This window comes from Canis lupus, chromosome 9 (assembly GCF_003254725.2).
Source record: "Canis lupus dingo isolate Sandy chromosome 9, ASM325472v2, whole genome shotgun sequence".
NCBI classification, from domain to species: Eukaryota; Metazoa; Chordata; class Mammalia; order Carnivora; family Canidae; genus Canis; species Canis lupus.
In genome coordinates, this window is record NC_064251.1 from 8,553,146 (window position 1) to 8,575,808 (window position 22,663).

The 22,663-nt window shown below is 43.8% G+C and overlaps 1 long non-coding RNA gene across 1 annotated transcript; it reads left to right on the forward strand.

Annotated features, from left to right (window-relative positions):
- The first annotated feature begins 1,947 nt into the window (after nt 1–1,947).
- On the forward strand, nt 1,948–22,273 carry LOC112672731 (uncharacterized). Its single transcript, XR_007412831.1, has 2 exons — nt 1,948–2,142; nt 20,058–22,273. It is a non-coding gene; the product is annotated as an uncharacterized LOC112672731 (long non-coding RNA).
- Nucleotides 22,274–22,663: the final 390 nt, after the last annotated feature.

A 22,663-nucleotide genomic window follows, 5' to 3' on the forward strand; every position in this document is an offset into this window, starting at 1 on the left:
CACACACACACGAAGAGAAAAAAATTCTCCATGTATGAGCAGAGCCCGTTCGTGGGTAAAGGCTAGCAGTGCATTCTCTGTCATTGTTTGCAATAGCTCCCAGAATGGGGTGGAAACTTTAATCATGTCACTGCTTTATTTCCAGCTTCTGTTATCTTTTGAACTCCTCTCAGGTGGGGGGGGGGGGGGGGGAGGGGGATGGGTTCCCCAGCAGCCTGGGCTTTTTCTAAAGAGCCTTTGTCTCCCTGCCCAGGTATTAAGTTGGTGGCGCAACAATCATAGGTACATTTGGTTCACTCCCCGCCCCCTGCCCCCCCCACCCCACCAAGGGCCGTCCTGGGTCTGAATGTGGGCCTGTGTTCTCCTGGTCCACCGTCCCCAGCCCTGCATAGAACTGAAAAAGAATGGGCCGCAGGAATGCACCCAGAACAGAGCCAAATTGTTCAAGCTGCGTGAAGAAGAAAGAAAAAACGAGTTGGGGGGGGGGGTGGCGGTGGTGCTGGTTGAGGGAAGAAGAAAAGATTTCCTTGTTGGTTCGATTTCTCTGGAGATATTTGGAGGATAACACAGCAATTTTTTTTTTTTCTTTTAGGAGGGGCACCCGAGAGCAAAAAACGAGAGAGCCGAGTTTTATCGGCCAGGCGGCCCGTGCTTAAAGGTGACATTCGAGAGAACAATCGCTAGGTTGTTTGGTCACCTTTGCTGGTATGAATGAAGCTTAAGAAAAGCTGTCTTTGGATTGCTACTAATAGTCATCTTCATCATGCCTGCTCTCCCTCTCTCTCTCCCTCTCCCTCGCCCTCTCTCTCTCTCTCTCTCTCTTTCTCGGTTCCCTTATGAAATAAAGGCACACAGGTAATAAACAAAGCACTATAAAAGATCAGATTGACGTGTTCTGTGGCTCATTCAATGTCAGGAGCAAGCCTCCTGCGCTCCGCTGCTAGTGCTTGCGGCACCAAAAGCTGGGCCAGGACCGAGGGATGGTGGTGGGATGAGGCTAGACCCCCTTCACCCATCCTGGAACCTTGCTGAATTCATCAGGGCCATGGCCTGGGTCTGCTAACCCACACCTGACGCCCGAGGGACAAAGGACAAGATGGCAGGGTAGAGACCCTTGGATTTGCTCCTTTTGGATTTTTGGATTCGGACCTGACTTTCTTTGTCAATCCTCATGCCCGATCCAGGTGAGTAGCTGCCTGGGTTGAAAAGCTGTTGTTCAGTTGAATCTGACTCCCCCGCCCTCAACTTCGAGGGTGATTCAGTTGTGACTCTTACTTTTTTTCCTCTTTTTTTGTCACGGGTTAGGTCCTAGTGGGGCAATCCCCCAGCAGACCCCTCTCTGGCCACCTGCTGTGTGAGAGGCAGGCCAGACTCCGCAGGGATTGTAGCCACGTGTAGCAATGAGCTGGGTGGGCTCATCTGGTTTGGGAGGACAGTCAACCATGGGTGGATGAAGAGAAGTGTGAGGGGTTCTTCTCCCGACAGGCAAGCTTTCTTGCCATTAGTCTTCTCACTCCTGGCCGGGCCTCTGCCTTCGGCTTTCAGCTTCTCGTAATTCCCCTGTGCTTTCCATTTGCAAGATTCACCATAAATGCACAAGGGACCTGTGGGCCCTGTCTGGTTTCAAAGACAAGAAGCTTAGGTGAGTGAACAGTGGGCACCAGCTGTGAATCTGGTTTCTTCCAGTGAGTTGGTACCCAGAGCTCCTTCTAGAAAGTTCATCCACACGCAGGTGCTGGTGAGCTGGGCTCCTATAGGCTGGGCCCCTGAGCAGACGAGTCACTGAAGGTGAAAGGGGGTACCCCAGGGTTTGGGGGCTCTGCTATTCTTTGCGCTGCTATCTGTTCTTCTTTTCCTGGATCACAAGCACCATTACTGAGAATATAACCTCGTAATCGACCCAAATGAAACTATTTCAATTTTGCAGAGACAGGAATATGAGATTGAAGTGGTGCGTGCGTGTGTTGGTGTGCGGACGAGCACAACTGACTGTGACGTGCATCCTTCAAAGGCCTGCTTTACGAAGCCACGAAAATGCCTGTAGTGCATACAGACAGCGTGATTACATCAGGGACTTAGATCTATGCATCCTAAAGGGAAAATCATCCTAACATCTATGCACTCGCTTCGATCTTCTCATTAGTGAGTAATGCCAAAGAGTGGTTCAGTATATGCAGCTTATAAGATTAGTCAGGTTATACAATATGTTTAGGCTCAGGATTTTTTTAAAGGTTTTATTTATTTTAAAGAATTTTATTCATTATTTGCTATATAGAGAGAAAGAACACAGAGGGAGGAGCAGACTGAGAAGGAGAAGAGGCTCCCCACTGAGCAGGGAGACTGATGCCGGGCTCAATCCCAGGACCCTGGGATCATGACCTGAGCCGAAGGCAGATGCTTAACCAACTAAGCCACCCAGGTGCCCTTTGGCTCAGGATTTTGGATACTTCCCAAACGGCCCACTTATTGTTATTATTAATTTTATTTACTTTTTATTATATTTTATTATTATTATATATTACTATTTATTTTTAGTCCCCATTTTGGGACTCAGCTTTGAAAATGATTCAGCGGGGCTTATCTTCCAATTATTACAAAGGGAGGATTTCTGGAATTTAATGAAAACCTGAAACCTCCCAGATAAGAAAGACGCTGCTTCTGTGTGTGTGTGTGTGTGTGTGTGTGTGTTCATGTATGCGTGAAAACATACACTATGGAAGTTGTATACAAACACTGGTGTAGTGCTGGTTCCATTTAGGTGTGTGTACAGAACTATGAAATAGTCATTGGGGAAAATATTGAGTCGTTGTAACTTGGTTATTTAGACTCAGGCTCTAGATCTTTCAACAGAGTTTTTTTTCCCCGAGAGCGTTCTGGGGCAAAGACGTGGTGTTAATTCGTAGGAACGGGGTTATATGTAATACCTCTTTTATGTATTTCATAGACATGCCCAAAGTTTAACATGTCTTGGTCTGCTCTATAATGAATAATAGATGCTTGAAAGCTTTCCCAATTTGTCATCACATAGAAAATTTCCTCTTTGTTTGCTCAGCGTTGAGACTTTTTTGTCTGTACCTGTGTTTTCCAAATGGCACTGGTTTCTCGGGATGCAACAGGGCTTTGAATAAGGCTGCTCTAAGAGAACCCCACAAAATGCCTGGCCTTCACCGGTGCCTGGAACATAGCAGGGGTTCAGTAATCTCTTGAAGAATAAAGGAATGATTGGATAGTGTCTGGGCGGCCGGCGATGAGTGTTCACCTCTGTATTTATTTACACACATAAGTACTCTCTTGAGTAGAATATTCAGAGTCATTGGACCAGCTGTCTTTGAACTCAGCCAACATATTCTTTTCTTGGTGTCTCATTTACCGTATCTGTAACTTAAATGCAATCCCTCAATTGCTTTGGTGTTAGGTAAATATGTCACCAACCTTCCTGTCCTTAGAATTTTCTTCTTTGTATAGCTCTCATCATTATCCATATTTATTCAAGATATATTATGGATTTGGGGCACCCAGGTGGCTCAGTGGTTGAGCGTCTGCCTTCAGCTCAGGTCGTGGTCTTGGCGTCCTAGGATCGAGTCCTGAATCGGGCTCCCCACACGGATCCTGCTTCTCCCTCTGCTTATGTCTCTCCCTCTCTCTCTGTGTCTCTCATGAACAAATAAATAAAATATTTAAAAAAGGAAAAAAAAGACATATTATGGATTTTATTGCTATATATCATATAGATGTCAATATGGGCTAGCACAAGAGCTCCCTTTCTCTCAGATGAGAGTTTAAAATATGTATGCAGTGTAAGTACGTGTACACCAAGTCCTCAAACAGAATTTAATTTCCTTTCCCAATATATACTCATTACTCCAGGTGGGAGACTAGAGCGGCCAGCAGGATATGGTACAGGGGTCAAATATTGTTATTCACATAAGGTGAAAGAGGGAGAGAGCACATCATTCTGGAGAGTTCTACAAAGAACACTAACCGCAAGTCACAATCTACAGCTGTGTTCTAATAAGCACAATGTTGGGTGAAGCCGTTGCCAATGATGTCTGGCCCTGGACATCTGCCTTCACAGACTTATGGGGGCATGGGGACCCAGGGCTCAGACATGTGCATTATTCACTGTTTCTTTCTCTGCTTATTAGCCTTGTGGGTAAGGGCAGCATTAAGCAATGGCCCAGCAGCCTTCAAGAACAACGCGGCAAAATGCAGGAGAACACACAGTCTTGTGTTTGGGGCTTTAAGAGGCTCTGAGGTGACTTGGTGCTTGGGAGGATTTGAGAACAGATTGGCTTATAGCCATTACTGTTGGCTAATAATTGCACTAATCTTTTAGAGGGAGGTTTTGTGTGTGTGCATGTTCCCCCTTCCCTCCATCCCCAAGTCAGGGAACAATGGGGGACTTGTGTTTCTGGACTATTCCATGGAATAGGTCAGGGAACTTCCACTGCGTGCATAAGATCTGCCATGGATGACCCACAGCATTAGCCCCAAGCTGTCATGAAGGAGCCCGAGACCCAAGCACGACTGCTTGGGCCACATTGCAGGGAAACTTTAGCTGAGCCAATTGAGCAGTAGCTATTTGGGGATTATCAGATCCGGTGCCCTTTGGGGACCTCAGAAGCAAGGTGCAATTCTTGCTGGTAGGGAAAGAAGCGAGGAGGGGTGTGTGTGTGTGCATTTCCGTGCCTGTGTACGCTGCATCCTACTCATTTTTCACACAGCTGAAACTGTTCTGTTGTCTTTAGAACAGATGATATTTAACTCAAACTCAGAGTGGAGGTGTTAAGTGGAGACATCCCCCCAGAATGAACCGTGCGTGTGCGCACACATGTGCGTGTAAGGGGTGGGGGTGGCCAATGCGTCCATCTGCAATGTTAAAGTCAGGTTGTCAGCTCTCTGAGGAGTGAAACTCATCTCCTGCATTGGTCCAGGATGGGGACGTGTCCTCTGATGCAGAAAATGTTGTTTCAATGTTCAGTTGTGATGAGAATTCTCCCATAATTGAGAAAGCAAGGACTTGGTAGATACGTAGGCCCAGAAGGTCAGAGCAAGAATCTCAAGGGTGGTAGGATCCAGAGGGCAGGCTGACTTTGCAGCACATCCATCACCGTGGGTGCTAATTTCCTGCGCCCCCCCCCAGAAGGGAGCACAGGATCACCTCCAACACCCCAGCCTGCCATTTCTGTTTAGTGAATTTCCACGAGTTGGTTGCTCACATGCGAGGCGTTGGGAAAGCAGAGTCCTCGCCAGCATATCAACTGGGGTGAGGGCAGAGCATTTTAATTCCACTCTGCCTCTCAGCCCGGGGTTCCCCTCCTGCCCACTTTGGGGGTATCCTGCGTCTCTCTCCATCTGCTCCCTGTTAAGCGACTCCTGGGTTTTGTAACAAGGAGCCTGCGATGGCTGGTGGATGGAGCACACTGTTCGTGTAACTTGGCAGGAGCTTGCACGCTGGCACCAGAGGGCAGTGAAAAGAAGAGGAGGTTAGCATGTGTCCATGGGACGGGCGGTGGGGGCCGAGGGCTGGGACTGGCCACGGGAGGCCACCGAACCGCCACTGGTGGCTGATGCCCTTGGGAGCTGCTGGTCTGAACTGGATGGAGATCCAAGCAGAGACACAGATTTGTCCCTCTCAGACCCTGGGGAGTTCTCCAGCCTGCGTGTTCCAGCTCCCCATGAACATTTCCAAATTAAAATAAATTAATAAATAAAAATACGTGTGGAAAAGTACAGTAAAAGTGACAGCGCCTCCCCAGGTTCCGACAGTTCTGCTTGACTTCAAGATCAGCCAAATTTCAGCCCCAGATCTGCTGGTTTAATGTGTCACCTTGAGTTATTAACCGTTTCCCTGCCTCTCCGGCTGGGAGGTCTTCTGGCACCTTGCCCCCAGGTGGCTCAGTGACCTGTTCATCCTGACGGGTTTCAGGCTTGACCCGAAGAGCCTGGCTTTCTCTCATGGGGTCAAATCTGAATTCACTTCACTGTCTCCTCCCATTGGTTTTTGCCAGGTGGTGGCTGAAACCGAAGAGCAAAGGCATAGGACAGAATGAATGACTGCAGAGTCAGCTCTTGAATGGCCTAGAGTGTCCCTCAGAGGCCACCCCCTCCCCCTTTTAGAATATTTTTCTTGAGTAAGAATCAAAAGGCAGAGAAAGGCTTATTCCGGAACTGAGAGGATGTAGGATGCAGTCAATTGGGAAGCAGGGGGAGAGCTAATCTCATATATGTTCTTTTCTTTCTTTCTTTCTCTTTCTTTCTTTCTTTCTTTCTTTCTTTCTTTCTTTCTTTCTTTCTTTCTTTCTTTCTTCTTTCTTTCTTTCTTTCTTCTTTTCTCTCCTTTCTTTTTCTTTTCTTTCTTTCTTTTTTTTTAAATTTTATTTAAATTCAATTTGCCAATATATAGGATAACACTCATAGATGTTGTCTGTCAGCAAAATCCGTCTTTGTGGCACAAAGTGACATGGATGTCCCCATGGGCGTCTGATCTCTCCTTTGCTCACCATCTCTCTGGTGTCATGTGAGAGTGCCCAGGATCTTCCTTTTGTCAGTAGGGTGCCCAGGATCTTCTTAGGCAATAACCCTGTATTTAGACCATTACCCAAGGTTCTCGTTTTCCTCAAAACCCCTGTGTCCTCAGAATCATTCTCCTTGGAGCCTTGTACTTTGGGGCCATGCAACTTACCACCATGAGAAATAATCCATGTTCATAAATTGTTTGGGGGCTACTGGATTACTGCATTATCCAAAAAAGAGAATTTTAAAATGAAGGCATCTATCTTTTAGAAACAAACTTAACTTGGATGAAAAATTCTGTTTTATTTTTGTAAAGATATAAATTTTATAATCTTAAAAGAGGCAGCAGGTTGGCATGACTTCTAAGTCAAAGTATATGTGTGCATATAGTGAAATCTCTCAGTTCCTGAGTTACTGGAGATTCAATCCAATTGAAATTGTCAGTTTATGGCCTGTTTTTGTCCACACATGTTTTGTGCACATGGGAGCAAATATATTACCTCTACCTTTGTGAAGTGTTTAATGAATATTACATGTTAGAAAAGTTTTAAATTCAAAGAAAAGTTGCAGAGATACTACTGAGTTCCGATCTGTACCATCAGCCAGTCCCTCTCTTGTTAACATCTTATTTTACTATGTACATTTGTCACAGGTAAGAACATTATCATTAACTACATTTCGGAGTTTATCAGATTTTACTAGTTTCACTCCCATGTCGCTTGCCTGCTCCAGGATCTCATCCAGGACACTACCTTAAATTCCATTGTCACGTCTCCTTGGCCTCTTCTATTTGTGACAGTTTCTCAGACTTCCTTTGCTTTGATGATCTTGACATTTTTTTTGGCGGGGGGAGGGCTGCTCAAGTATTTTGGAGGATGCCCCTCAATTTGAGTCAGACTGATGTTTTCCTCATGTTTAGCCAGGGCTTGTGTGTTTGGCGGATGATGACCTAAGAGGCGACGTGCATTTTCATTGTATCATGGGTACATGACGTTCAAGTAACTTATCGCTAGTGATGTGACCCTTGATCTACTGAGTAAGGTAGTGTTTGCCAGGCATCTCTGCTGTAAAGTTGCTTCTCCTCCTTCCATACTGTATTCTTTGAAAGAAAGTCAATGGGTTGTGTGTGGGGGGGTTATGCATCCCACACTCAATGGGGGAGGGAAATTATGTTCTACCTCCTTGAGGCCCCTTTAATTTTTATCAAATATGACAGCATACTTTACAGGCTTCACTGTGCCTTGCCTTTCCTTTTTTTTTAAACAATGCGTTTTAGATATGGCTCCATGTTTGATATTTAGAGAAATTCCATATAGGTTATTAATTTTGCATTTATTCTGTGGATGTATTGATACCATGACTGATTTAACTAGTCTCCTTGTGAAGGGCACTGAGGTTGCTTCAAATGTTTTGGTCTTGTAAACAATCCTGAAACAAAAACTTGGGTACATGTTCAAGTGTATCTTCAGGATACGTTCCCCAAAGTTGAGTTACTACTTGAAGAGGATGTGATTTGCAACTTCTCGAGCTTTGCCATGCTGCCTTCCATAGACAGTGGAGGAGTTTCTGTGCCCTCAGCAACGTCCCATCAAAATGATTCCATGGATGAAATTTCAAGTTGGTAGAGGAAATGTTCTTAAACTGGTGGACCATTCAATGCTTCGGCAGAGCTCCTTCATTCATAGTGCAATAGGGAAAAAACTATGGGTGATCCAATTATCTAGGTGCAACATGGCCTGTGAGCTAATTTAATGAGTCTAGAGCCCAGCCCACATGCCGAAGACTTCATTGTGTCTCCAGCTTTATTCCTTAACTAGGCTCCTACTCATGGCAATTTCCTGGCATGCTCTGGAAAGCCTCCTATCTTTGCATAGAACATTCTTTATTCTTTGAAGACTCTCATCTTCTTCCCCAACTAACCATATACCCGATGAAAGCTAACAACTTGGTTATGTCCATTTGGCTCATTCTTTTTCGTTTCAGCACAAACGCACTCCCTCAGCCTTATATATTTTGCACCTGTATGTTGCCATGCTCAGACTCTGAAGTCGTTGCTATATTGAACAAAGATTATGCCTCCCAGATGTATTGGAATATTCTAGGACAGGTTATTATATTTTCTCTTTATCTCATTCTCCAAAGGCTCTTGAATCTAACATGCTGTGAGTCCATGTTGTTAGTAGTGCTGCCAATAAACTCTTTTCTCCTCCATCTTCTTCAGGAAAGAATCGGGTGGAAGGAAACCATTGGTGTGAAGATATCTTCCTATCATTGGTCTCTCTTCAGAATTAATAAGAGGGAGAAATATTTTCTTTTCTTTCTTTTTTTTTTTTTTTTGAGAAATATTTTCTTTGAAACTAAGGGATGATTTCCCAGAGGTGGTGAGAAATAGCTATAAAGGTCGCTAATAAGATTTGAAATTATCTGGAAATGTTGCAAATCACTGAAAACTAACTCTGGGCCACAGAGGTATTGTGGATGGTAGGGGCCGTGGTTTCTCTGATGTGTTGGCACTGGGCTAACATGAATTTACTTAATATTACTGGGTTGGCTGCCGATTGGGAAGGCTCTCCCACTTGGCCTCATACTAGTATCCTTATGGTGTAAATCTGAATTGAGGCAGGAATACTCTGCTCTTGCACAAGTTGTCTTTTGCCTCAGTCTCTGAAACCCAGACTCCTATGGTTAGAGCCTTGGGAAGGTCAGTCTTGCATTTGGGGACAGACTTTTCATGTGGCCAGTGAAACATCCCCCATCATGCTTCTACTCTCTAACCCCCTTAAACATTTCTATTGACATGGCTCTTATTTCATCTGTTCTCACCCATTCAATCTATTTAAATTATGGGATTTTAGAATTTGAAAGAGTCTTGGAACCTTCAGGAAAAGGAATCCAGAAAGGTAAAGTCTCTCTGAAGCCTCACAAAGCTGGTTGAAGAAGCCCAATGCTCAGCTCAGGTGGGTCTCTAACACCCAGAAAATTTTTTTTCTATCACATTTCCTTATTTATTGAGTATCCAATAATAATGGCTAACATGTATGGAGTCCTTTCTAAGAGGCCAGCACACACAAAAGGTTTTACCTGTATTATTCCCTTGCAACAACCCTCTAAGGCAGGCAACTACCATTTTTCCCATTTCGCAAATGAGAACATAGGGGAAAGTGCTGAAGTTACTTGCCCAAGATCACATGGCTAATAATAGGTGAAGTCAGGTCAGTCTGATGGGCAGAAAGTACCAAGGCAGCGTGTGCTTTTCTGGACAACATTACATAGCAAAGCAGCCCGTGGAGCGGACCACGTTAGGTTTTGCAGAGAGGTTATGGCAGAAACGATCTCTGCCCTTGGCGGTTTTCATTCTAGTTGAGGGGGCGCTAGAGTTGCCAATAAAATACTGAACGCCCAGTTACACTTGAATTCCAAATAAACACCAAATATTTTTTAGTATAATTATGTCTCAAACATTACATGGAACATATTTATACTAAAAATTACTTGTTGTTTATCTAAAACTCAAACTTAACCGGACATTCTGCTCAAGCTGGCAACTGCACGGAGAGCATCTAGAAAACATTAGAAAGCTGATGCTTCTGCTGCGTCTGCTGTACACGCTCCCTTATCCTCCCCCCATGGTATCTTCTCCCTTTCTTACTCTATACCCCTTCTTGGTGGGCCCCTCCCCACCATAGGTGCTCCATCCAGAGTACACAGCCTTGTGACACGGTGGCAAGTTGTGGAGCTATGTCCCAGGCTGGCCAGCAGCCCCGGGGTGTGTCCTGCAGCTCCCAAGGCCTCCACTTTCCTCCAGGAGCACTCTTCCTCTTGGCTCTCCCTGGTTGCTCTGCCCAACCCTACACCACCCCAGACGTCTGTTCCACCCAGGTCTCCACCCTGCCCAGTGGGTGCACTGGTTTGCATCAGGTCACTGTGTGCTCATTAGTATTCACCCAAGTCACGGGGCCTGAAGGGAACGAGACAGCCAAGCAATCTGGCTACTTCTTCATCCTCTCTCTGAGATAGGCTTTCACGGGAATCGGGGTGGCTGGTGGGGTGGGGTGGGCGGGTGCTCTGAGCACACGAGCGAACAGTCACTGCCTGTGTACTCTCTGGGATGGGGGCGTTCCGCTGGCTATTTTAAGGCCAGACTGGTGAATGTTGGGTTCCCCTTCGTTTACCTAGGCTCTCAGTATTTTCCCTGGCACACTCTGAGGTGGTCACAGAATGTGGGAAACCAGGCAAGGGAAAAAATTAATGCTCTGTGATGACGCCCCTGGTAGCTACTGCTAAGTTCCATGGAAAAGACGGGAGTTGGGGGGGAATGGGGGGCTCACTATCTGTGCCTATGGGTGTCTCCAAAAGCTTTTAGCTGTATTGGCACCTACTCAACCCTAGAGATGGTGGAAAAAGAAAATTGGCTGCTAACTCAGTCCGAGGCCTGCCTGGTAGCCCCAACTCCACCCACTCCTGTGGAGTGGCTTTGCCCACAGTGAATGCCCCTTTATCGTCAGTGAGCGATACTGATTTTTCAAAAATACTGTGTAGGCCTTGTGTCCCAGATGCCTGTGGCATGCTGGCTCTGCTTCCCTTTCAAGGCTGTTGGCTTAAAAACCCACCCAGAAACCTGAGAAAAATATCTGCACTTGGCAGCTCAAGAGGCTGACACCAACCGCCTTCTGTTTCTTAGCCCACTGGCCACAAGCTACCAAGTGGACAGTTATTATAAGGGAAGGAAACAACTTGGGTAGTGGAAAAATGCAGGAGGCAAATCACAGTTGGTTAAAAGTCCTATGGGGAGCATGCCCCGCATTGCTTAGACTCGCGCGGTAAAGACTTAGTTCATCATCTTCCCTGAGCGGTAGGTTGGCTTTGCTGGAAAGTTCCATTGGCTTTCTGCAGGTTTGGCCTTCTTGGTTAGCAGTTTTTTATCAGAGCCAATAGTGGAAATTGAGTCCAAATGTGGGTCTTAAGTTGAGAGTGTGATCGGATGTTGGATTTTCCCATGGGTCAAGTATTTGTTATATGTTTACTGTATACCAGGCACTTGATGAGTCATTTTGCATACATTATGTCATTTGACCTTTACAACAACACCGTACGGTAGGTGCCATGGGACCCACTTTATGGATGCCAGGCTGAGTGTCTTGACTCAGCCACAGACAAGGTCAGCCTGGACTACCTCCTGTGCTGTAGCTCCTGTTAGACTAAGTCTCAATAATGGGAGGATTTTTTTCCTTGAGCTTTTTTTCCATCTAATTGCGGCTTCCCTCTTCCTGGAAAAAATTGGTCATGCCTGGATTGAGAGATTCATTTGAAGATTTTTTCAGTCATTTATCACATATTCGTAACTGAGTTTTATTAAGATGCAGGTGATACAGTCTCATGACTGTATCAAAGGGTGTATCAAATGCCTCACTGAAACACTATCGTCTTCATGTTGTACCTGGATGGGTTCTAGAGAGTAGGGGATCACGTGTATACTTAACTGGTCAAAAGAGGGAGACTATTAAGTGTTGTTTTTAGCCGACTCATAATGGACTTCAAGATATCACAAGATAATTACTTGAGGCTATTAAAATAGGTCCGGGGGGGTGGGGGTCTATGAAACAATGCTCCATGTGACCTGTTGTTCCTTATAAAGGTAATGCCCAGCATTTATATAAGCTCTACGTGTTGCTTTCTAATTTCCTAGTTGGAAGTGAGCAGTGGCAAAGTACTCAAAGCTCTCAGTATCTAAGTCTAGACAAAGTCACAAATTCAGGTTCTAACAATTACTAGGTCCCCACTGGGATCTCAGTTCCACTATTTCTTCTATCAACCAGCATACTGTGCCCTCAGTTGTTGTTATCACTTCCAATTTGGATGACTGTCCACTGGTCTTCATTTTGAAAATTCTGATAGCATCTATAAGTGAAAAGTCCAGAGGCATTGGCCTGTGGCCACCCTCGTTATTAACACAGTTATGATTTTTCATTCAGTGCTTGACAACCCAGCAAGCACAGTCTCCTCATAATAGGCTGACCTGCCCTCTGCCTGGAGCCAGGAGTCAATGAAGCACAAGTACCTGGAAAAGACATCACGCTCTAGTTCTTACTCCAGAAGACATCAACCCAGCACCCTGGGAAGTGCAACCAGGCAGCGGTATTTGCACAGCCAAACTCACCCACCGCTCCTGATCAGATGGTTTCCCCTCCTTCTATGAACATTTAATCTAACCTTATGCATGTTTTGGGGGCAAGATGGCTCTTATATATTTTTACTGATTACTTTTTCCCCAAACTCTTTTGCTTCTGTTCTTTGTATGATGCAACATATGACATTCATTCCATAACATCTCTAAATTACCTACTATGGGCAAAGCCCTCTGCTTGGTGCACTGAAGAATGTGGTTGAGGTCAAGTGTGAACAAAGGGGACTCAGTGTGCCTAGGATGAACCAATAACTACGAGTTGACACACAGGTTGTACAAGCACAATACTGACAAAGCATCATAAATAAGTGCTTTTGCCAAAACATTTAGGTCAACTAAATCTCATAGAAATGAACTAGAAACGTATAATGCATTTATTATTAGCTACATTCAACATAAATTTTTTGAAGGTCTTAAATGTCCAAACCTCTGAGTTCAACCATAAGTGGAAAATGGATAAGTTTCTTGTCCTCAAGTTGCTTATAATTAGGGTTCTAAGAGAGACTGTAAATAGCTCTTGTTTATATTTTTGTTGTAAAACATGAATATGGAGTCTACTATTTGCCAAGGAATTTGTTATTTGGAAAATGCAAGCATACTCATTAGATGCAGACAGATGTCACCCTTTTCCTAATCACTCTTAGATTTAAAAATATCATAAAAATTGGGGCATCTGGGTGGCTCAGTCAGTTAGGCATCAGCCTTTGGCTCAGGCCATGGGCCAGGGGTCCTGGGATTGAGCCCCATGTTGGGCTCCCTGCTCAGCAGGAAATCTGCTTCTCCCTCTCCCTCTGCCCCTCCCTCTGCTCCTGTTCTCTCTCTCGCAAATAAATTAAATAATAAATAATAAAAATTCAAAATAAGAGGAAAGTAAAGTTGATGTTGAAATAAATATTTTCAAGAAGGATTTCTCTGTGTTGAGGTCTTCAACTGTCGAGGCATGCTACACGTGCAAGATGAGTGGCTGTTGTGAATGTAATTCAACCTGGAAACCCTCATGGGTGGTGTAGATTCAAGACAGTTTTTGAAGAAGTTGAAAGATGGATAGACAGAGCTCTGGGAAGGGGAACTGTCTGGTCAGAATGTTGAGGGAGGTGAGGAAGTCAGCATGGAGGTGGGTGGTGGGAACGGGGTGGGGGGAAGATTCACTTAAGACAGAAAGCGAAGCTCTGTGGTAAGGAAGGGGAAGAATAATGAGGAAGAAATGGATGTAGGATCTACTCAGATCTTACATCCAACTTGCGAGGTTGAGGATTTTTTTTTAATTACAATTATTAAAACAAATTTGAGGGTAAGCTCATCTGATTCCAAGACCATGTTCTTACATTTGCACTTCACTGTGCGTGCTTTATAAAAGGGAATAGGAAAAGCTGCCGGAAAATAAAGGCCCAAGACTGAGAGTCCGTCTACAAATTTTACCTGGAAACAAATGAAAAAAATTAGCATAGAAAGTAAAGGGTGCATGAATTTTAAACATAAATATAAGAGGTGGAACATATTTCCATTTTTTCAGCTGGCCACTCCCAGACCCCCAGAAATCTTTTTGCAACTTTCCTGTGCTATTAACATCTATTTGGTTAAAACTTTGAGGAATACTACTCTCCATCCAGTCACCAACACTCACCTCTCAGTTTGTACACTTAACACAAGACATGCCATGATAAACATTTGTACCTTCAAAACAGCGTGGTATCAAAACAGCTAAAGCAAACTGTTAGAATTTGCAAGAACAATTTGGGCAAACACACACACACACACACACACACACACACACACACACACACTTGTGAATCCAAACAAGCACAAAACCACAAGAAACAGCAAAGGGAGTAACTTCTGTTGGACAGTTCTCTTTGAACATCTCTTTCCTCTCTTTCTTATGGTACTTTTGGAAACTTCCAAGAGCTGTTTCAAGAGTCAACTGTACCAGTAGTGCCTACAGTTGGCGTATTTATGCCAGTGAAAGAATCTGCAGTGACTCACAAACTGTCAGGCTAAAGAATCTGCCTAGTTGGAGCACAAGATGGTGGCCCTTTTTCCTTCCAGGAAAAAAGACTTCATAGGAGATTGATGGTAGGTTTCCTACTGGATTGTTACCAACTTAATGGCTCTACCTCTTCTCAGCTCTTTCTTTCGAAGGGGGAAGAAAAACAGCAACTATTTCAAGGATACAATGAGAGAGAGGAGCTGTTGTTACCCTTGCCAGCTGATGCTGTGGTTGGTAATAATTTTAATGATAATAAAAATAGCATCTAATATTTCTGGAACAATCACTATATGCCAAGCACTAGCATAGCAGTTCTCAACCAGGGGTGATTTGACTGTTGTGATAGAGGGGGGGTGGCATGTGGTGGGGACTACTGTCATGTAGCCAGTAGAGGCTTGGATGCTGCTAGACATTCTACAATGCAGAGGAGAAGGCCCCACAACAAAGAATTTTCTCACCCAAAATGCCAAGAGCTCAGTAACCTTGCAGCAGACTGAGGTTTTTACATATTTTGATTTTCAGAGTAACCCTGTGAACCCTCTTATTGTCCCTGCTTTATAGACAAGAACATTTGGGCTTAAAGTAGCTCAACTTGTTTCGGCCTTTGAACGTTTTCAGGTTTCTTTTTTGAGATCTATTGGTCCTGTGATAACTGCAGAAAATTTAGGTTTGTTCAGTGGCTGGGAATTGGCTCCCTCACATGCCAGCATGAAAGTTTTACCGCTCTAGTTGACCCAACCCCATCCCATTCTGGGATGAGACTGGCTAACAGCTGGAGATAGGAGCAAGGGGAAGAACATATTATATAATGTCTACGAAAGTCATGAAAAGTTGACTTTACTGCTATGATAAGCAACCAGTAAGATAGAGAATAAGAATCTGCAGTGATTTTAAAAATGCATTTCCAGCCATGGTATCCAGACTGTCCCCCCACATCCCTAGTGCTCTACTCCTAAGTCTGATAGTGGCATGGCATGTGCTGTTGAGGAAACAGAGGCCCCGGTGCCACAACACTTAGACAAGAGAGGCTGTCTTGCTGCTACAACCACACAGGATTAGGTCATGGAATTCTGAGAGTGTTGGGTCCTTTGGAAGACAACTTCTGCTTTCCTTTTTTTTTTTTTCCTTTTTGATAAATGCCAAGCTCCTTGTCAAGATATTTATTATGACTAGAGACAAGAAAATTTGACTTTTTCTTTTGAATAGGTTCTCTGCCTCTGGCTTGGGTGTTCTGACCATTTCTCTTCTCTCTGCTCATTTTTCTTTCCTCTTTTCCACTTTTCCACCTTTTTCTCAGTTCTCTCTAGTTCCATCTTTTCCTTTCACTTCATAGTATTTCTCACTGGCCATGAAAATGTGGAACAAGGGAATTGTCCAATGGACAGGTTGTATGGCCAGGTCAATGAGGGCAAAGATCTCTTTTGTGTAGTTAGGAGGCACCCACTTTGAACGCTTTTTTGAAAATGAATTAAAACCCCCTGATAGTCTTTAAGCCATAACCTGGTAACAAAAGGGTACAAATCCAAATATTTTTCCCCTCGTGATTTTCAAAAAGTTTCTGCCATAACCAGCACTCTGCTTTGTCCTATTGCTGTTATATATTTCAAAATTACTATGGTTGTTTAAATCGACTGAATTCCATGAAACCCAAAATATAAGGCAATTTAGCAAACATTTGGTAAGTTTGTATTATGGGCCAAGATGTGTATGATGTAACTGACCCCCGCCCTGGGGAGCTTAGCATTTTGGTGGGGAAAAGGAATAAATAATACATCCCATTATCATAGAGGTAGATGTATGAGTTATCTCTCTTACTGCCTAATAAATTACCCCAAAACTTAGTGGCTTGAGATAACACAAACTTATCATTGCACAATTCCTGTAAATCATGGATATGGATATGGCTTAGCTGGATCCTTGGCTTCAAGTTTTCTTGTAAGAATGAAAAGTATTGGTTTAGGGTCTGTGGTCCTATCTGAGGCCTCAACTATGGAAAGATTCATTTCTTTTTTTTTAAGATTTTATTTATTTATTCATGAGAGACACAGAGAGAGAGAGGCAGAGACATAGGCAGAGGGAGAAGTAGGCTCCATGCAGGGACCTCAGGATCACGCCCTGGGCAGAAGGCAGGTGCTGAACTGCTAAGCCACTCAGGTGTCCCAGGAAGATTCATTTCTTAGCTCACCCATGGAGTTGTTGGAAGGTATTCAGCTCCTTGATGTGTCCTTATGGGTCTGAATTTCTCACCAGCTGTGGGCTGAAGGCCACCCTTAGTTCCATGCCACATAGGCCTCTCCAACACAGCAGCTTGCCACCAAAGTATGCAAGCAGAGAAGGCAATAGACAAAAAAACAAAAACAAAAACAAAAAACAAAGTTAGCATCTTATGGAAAATAATTTTAGAAACGACAGCCCATCCTTTTTGTGTATTCAGTTGATTAGAAGTGAGTCGTTAGCTTTAGCCCACACTCAAAAAGAGAGGATTACACTGAGGTCTGAATACCAGCAGGGTGATCACTGGAAGCTATGCCAGAAGCTGCCTACTACAGAAAGGTTAAGAGATTGCTCAAGAGAGGCTCAAAGAAGCTGTGATCCTGTTAACGCAGGGAGTGGTGGAAGGAATCTTATCTCTAAAAGGCAGTATTTTCTGGGGCACGTGGGTGGCTCAGTCGGTTAAGCGTCCAGCTTTTGATTTTGGCTCAGGTCATGATCTCAGGGTTGTAAGATCAAGCCCCATGTGGGGCTCTGTGCTCAGCAGGGAGTCTGCTTGAGATTCTCTCTCCCTTTTCCGCCCCCCACCCCCACTCATGCATGTGTGCTCTCTCTCTCTTTCTAAAATAGATACATTAATTTGAAAAATAAAATAAAAGGAGGTGTTTTCTGACTACACTGGACTGCACTAGGTTTTGGCATCTCCCCAGTGATTTGTGGAATAATCCTAGACTTTCAGAATTTGTGACTGGAGCCTTGGTAGCTAAGCACTTACGGTGTTATGTCCCTAATCATGAAGAAACATGGAACCTCACCAGGGTACTAAAAGAAACATTTATGGTTACTCAATTCAATATTTGTCTCAAGGAAATTTTCCTAATCATTTGCTCATTTAGTAGTTTACTTATTCACTTATTTTTGTATCAATTAGTGGTAGATAGTGAAACTCAAAGATAAATTACCTTGGAGAGACTAGATAGCGGGATCTATAGTTATAAGTGAATAAGGTTTACTTTTGAAGGCATCTCTGTAGCCTAGACAGGGGTTCAGCAAAATATGTCTCATGGGTCAAATTTGCCTCCCCCCTCATCTGTTTTTATGTGGCTCATGAGATAAAAATGGTTTATACATTTTTTTAATGTTTGAAAGAGTAAACAACAGAAGAATAATATTCCGTGGTACATGAAAATGGTATGAAATTCAAATTGCAGTGCCTATAAAGCTTTATTGGGACAAACCACTCCTGTTTATAGATATATTGTGTAAGACTGCTTTTGCAGAGTTGAGACCACATGATTCACAAAGCCTAAAATATTTACTGTCTGGCCCTTGAAGAGGAAGTTTGCCCACTCCTAGTCCAGAGAAAGATGGACACGTAAACAAATAATTACTGTGTTGTGATATATGATATTCTAGACGTACATACCAGGGTCACCGTGAGCACACAGGTTCTGTTCATAACTGCTTCCGGGTTGGTGATGAAAGGCTTCATGGAGGTCTCCTTGAGGATAAGTGAAGGTTTTCCTGATATAGGAGGTTTTAGAAAGGAAATTACTCATGGCTCTTGTTAGAGATGGTTGAGGAAGACTTTAAGCAAGAGAGACTGCTGCAATGCAGATATTGTAGCGAGAGAGAGAGAGTGGACCCAACTCTGGATACAACAAGGGCCAACAGAGGTTTACAGCCAAGGAGCAAGGTGGGGGTCCCTTGGTGGAAAATTAGTAGGAGGACATACCAAGACTGGGAGGATTCTGGCCAAAGCAACACTACAGGATTTTTGCTAAAAGCTAGCCATGGTGATAAGATATCTAGGGTACAGGATGAGGAATTTGATCAGATATCAAGGGTGGGAGATTTTTGCAAAACTGATCCAGCAGGATTCCTGCTGAAACTAGCCTGAATGATCCAAGGACAGAGCTCAAGGTTGGGGCCTGGTCAGAAAGAAGAGTCAGAAGAGTCTAACTCAAGTTTGATCAAAGGAGAGAATCTTTGAGTGTCTGTCAGGGGTGAAAAGAGAGAAAGGACAGTCTCTCTCAAGGATCCTTAAATTGGTGACCATGGACTCCTCAGGGGGCTAAGGTGCCCCTGAAATTGTTCTCCAAACATGTGTTTATATGCATATGTGCATTCCTTCCCCTCTAGGGAGAGGATCTGGTTCTTACAACAGGTTTTCGACTATTGAGGAATCACTGTTTGGGGCAGACATGATGGGGGGCAGCCCATGCAGAGCCACAGATGTGTAAGAGAGAATCATCCACTTTTAGGAGCCAACGGTGAGAATACAAAATAGGTTTCTATGGAGTGTAGATGGAAATAAGGCTAACCAGGTGTCACCTATTGGAGGGATAATGCAGAGGTCTGAGGCTGACTCAGTGCAGTTAAAAGGACTCACTAACACAAAGATACCAACCAAAAAACCAAGTTAAACAGCCTTGGTCTTTGCTCTCAAGTGGCCACTCCATCAAAAGCAGCTGATGGATAGGCAGGAAGAACTCAGCCACCTACGGAGAGGCTGTGGGTTGGCAGTTGGCTATAGTAACGCTGGAGAAGTTGGCCAGATGTCCCACTCTTTAATCAATCCTTGATCAAACCCATCTCCTATTCCCCTCCAAACCAAAACAACATTGACTAAACCTGCCTGTGGCCCTGGGAAAGTCTGGCCAAGCAGCAAGAGGCAGGCACAAGACCCAGCTTCCTCTTCAGGAGGGGGTTCTTTATATTTGACGGTGCCGGGGGCACACAGAGCAAAAGAGAAGTCTCCAGTCCTGGCAGGGAAAGTCCCTCAGACGGAGGGATGGAGGTTCTGGACGTGAGGTGTGTGGGGAGGAGGTAATGGTTTTCACTGAATTCCTTTTTATATTTTATTTAGATTAAGTTCTGCTCAGCAGGGTGATTTCTTAATTAGAGCCGCCCAGCCAGGCAGACCTCCAGCTCAGACCCCTGTGCTGCCTTCTAAGGTTTCATGAGGGACCTTGTCCTGCCTTATTTCCTGAGTTCTAATATTTGAATAGTGTGCAGTGGATTTCAATGGGAGGAAAGACATGTAATTTAATCATCTTTATTAGATTTTGCCTGTGGATGGGGAGAGGGGAAGGAAGGAGGAGGGACGTGTGTCCTCTCTTTGTTAATTTTTTTTCTTTTTCTCTACCTTTCTACCAGTGGTCAAAGAAGGAGGAGACTCAACAGCTGTTTCTTTCTCCCTTCATTTTTCCAACAAAGAAGCTTCATGAGAACATTAACACCGAAAGAAAATTGTGTTCACTGCAGGACTTTTCAAGGATCGGTGGAAAGATTTATGTAAACAAATTATTCAGTTCTTCCTTTGGTGACCTTGGTCCTAAGAGTGAATGAGATGATCCTATGGCTTTTTGCCCTTTCCTCAATACAGAAGCTGCAGACTGCGCTCAGCAAGACCTCACCAAATGGAGGAAAATTAAAGAGAGAAATGGTCCATGGTGTATTCTTAACCGCCATAAATTGGCGTCATTTTGGCCACCATCCAGGAGAGAGACACCAGCCTACAGAAACAGAGAAAGAAGATCAGAAGCCGATGGAAGGAAGGGAGGTTGGTCGTGTTGCTGTCCTCAGGAAGGTAGAGGGAAACCGAGCAGGAATTAACAGGAGTGAATAGTCAGCAAGGGTCTTTTACAGGAAATAAATCTATCTACTGGGGTTTTCCAACAAATGCAGAATTCAGCGTAGCAGATCAAAAGAAAGAAAGGAAGGAAGGAAGAAAGAAAAAGAAAAAGAAAGAAGAGAATAATTATGTCCAGAATTGTCCCAATTGTCCTGCTCAGTGCAAACACACACACACACACACACACACACACACACTCACACACACACCCTGCAGCCTATAATCCTCCCTCATGCCCCTATCCTGTTGATCTTTCTTCACTTAAAAATTATCGGCAAAGAATTTATTCATTTGGGAGAATTCCAGGCACTACATTTATGTTCAGTTCAAATGAAATGGGATCCAGACTTTTCAAACTGTGCTGTTCTGCAGATAAAACACAAAGGCAGGACCTCATTATCTGGAGACATGGTCCTTTCTTTTTCCTGTTGCCTTTTGTTTCTAAGCAATTTTAGGCTTGTTTGGAAAGTCTCATAACAGGGGCAGAACATTTTTCACCACATCTATTTCAGGAGGGTTTTTAGTTAGGAATAATGAATTTACCTCTAAACAGATGGAAGAGTTTTACTAAAGCTAGAAACGACACTTTTCCTAATATCCCCGATAGGCTGATCTTAATCCTCTCATTGTTAAAAATGCTTGGTCTATGAGAGTCTTATTTATGTGCCAAGTGTCTTTATTAAATCATGAAATTAACACAGAAAAAAATCCTATTACAATGGGTTTCTGTATATGATCAAAAGTTGTTCATGGTCCTGCTGATAGACTACTTATTCCAAAATTTAAAAAGGTGAAATTCCAATAGAGCCCAATGCTTGGCTGAGGTTTTAAAAATTCATTGTAAAATGGCCGGAGGGGTTACGAGGCCCCCAGCCAAGAAAAGGCCCACGTTTTATCAAGGCAGTAGTCCCTAACAAAAAGAAAACTGTGAAAGATAGGCCTCCCATTCACCCATACAAATGAATTCCTGGCAACATTGTAATATGATTTGACCTGTAGAAACACAACAAGTCTCTGATATCCACTTTGATTTTTAAGAACCTAAGAGGCAAATTCAAAGACAAATTGCACTAGTGAATCCAGGGTTGTGGGATGCTAAAAGAGTTTAAAAAGTCAAGAGAAGCAGTTTGGTATGTTTGTATATTGGATTTTGAAATTGAACTAAAAATATATTTTTTTGAATGCAGAAGTAGTACATGTTCGTCACAGGAGAAAAAATTCCCTCAATACCCTTCTCATTGAGAAAGTACACTTGTTTGGGGTTTCCAAACTCGATTCTTGCCTTTATATGAAAATGAGTGTTAATGGCTCTGTGTTAGGGCTTAGTCTAGAAGCGCAGGTCCTGATGGACATTAGGAGGACCTAAAAAGAGAAAAAGAGATCCAACTTGGAGGGGTCAAGGTCTGTGGCCTGTTAGGGGGACTTGGAGGGCTCTGTTAACCACCTAAGGGAAGGCAACAGGAGGTCCAGATGAAGCAGAAGACACGGGAGGACCATGCATGATGGAAGATCTTAGGTAGAACCAACAGGTAGCAGACAAGTTGGGACAGACATGGCTGATGTCAGACAGAGAAACGGAGCCTGCAAAGGGCCTTGACCCCGGAGATGCGTTTAAAATCCTTTAGCCTTTCAAAGATGGTTAACCCAAATTACTTTTCTTGCTTGTTCCAGATGCCTTAATATCTCATACCATTACCAAGGACCTGCCATGTTAAAAAATAAACATTTGGGAAGCGAGGGCGATTTTTCTCTTTTCTTTTTAATTGCAATTGTGATGTGCTCATGGCCTGACATTACATGAGGTCTGGCTTAGATTAGCCCCTGGCTGAGAGATCCCTGCTAATTTAGTGACTGCAATTATGCCTGCCTCTAACCACGGTCTGCTTTGTGTGGGACATGCCCTTGGAGTTGTTTTTCTCCACCAGAAGCAGTGGTTATGTTGGCCCTCTATACGTTTTTGCCCCATTGGTGAGACAACTGGCTAGGATTAGGGGTACGATCTGTGACCCTGAAACAGAATGAAACTAATTGGCAGTGAGGGAGCTGATTCCATGTAGAGCGTGAGCACTGTAAGTCTCTCATAAAAGACCCCAAGTGCCACAAGTGTGCACCTGCCTTCCAGCCCTAA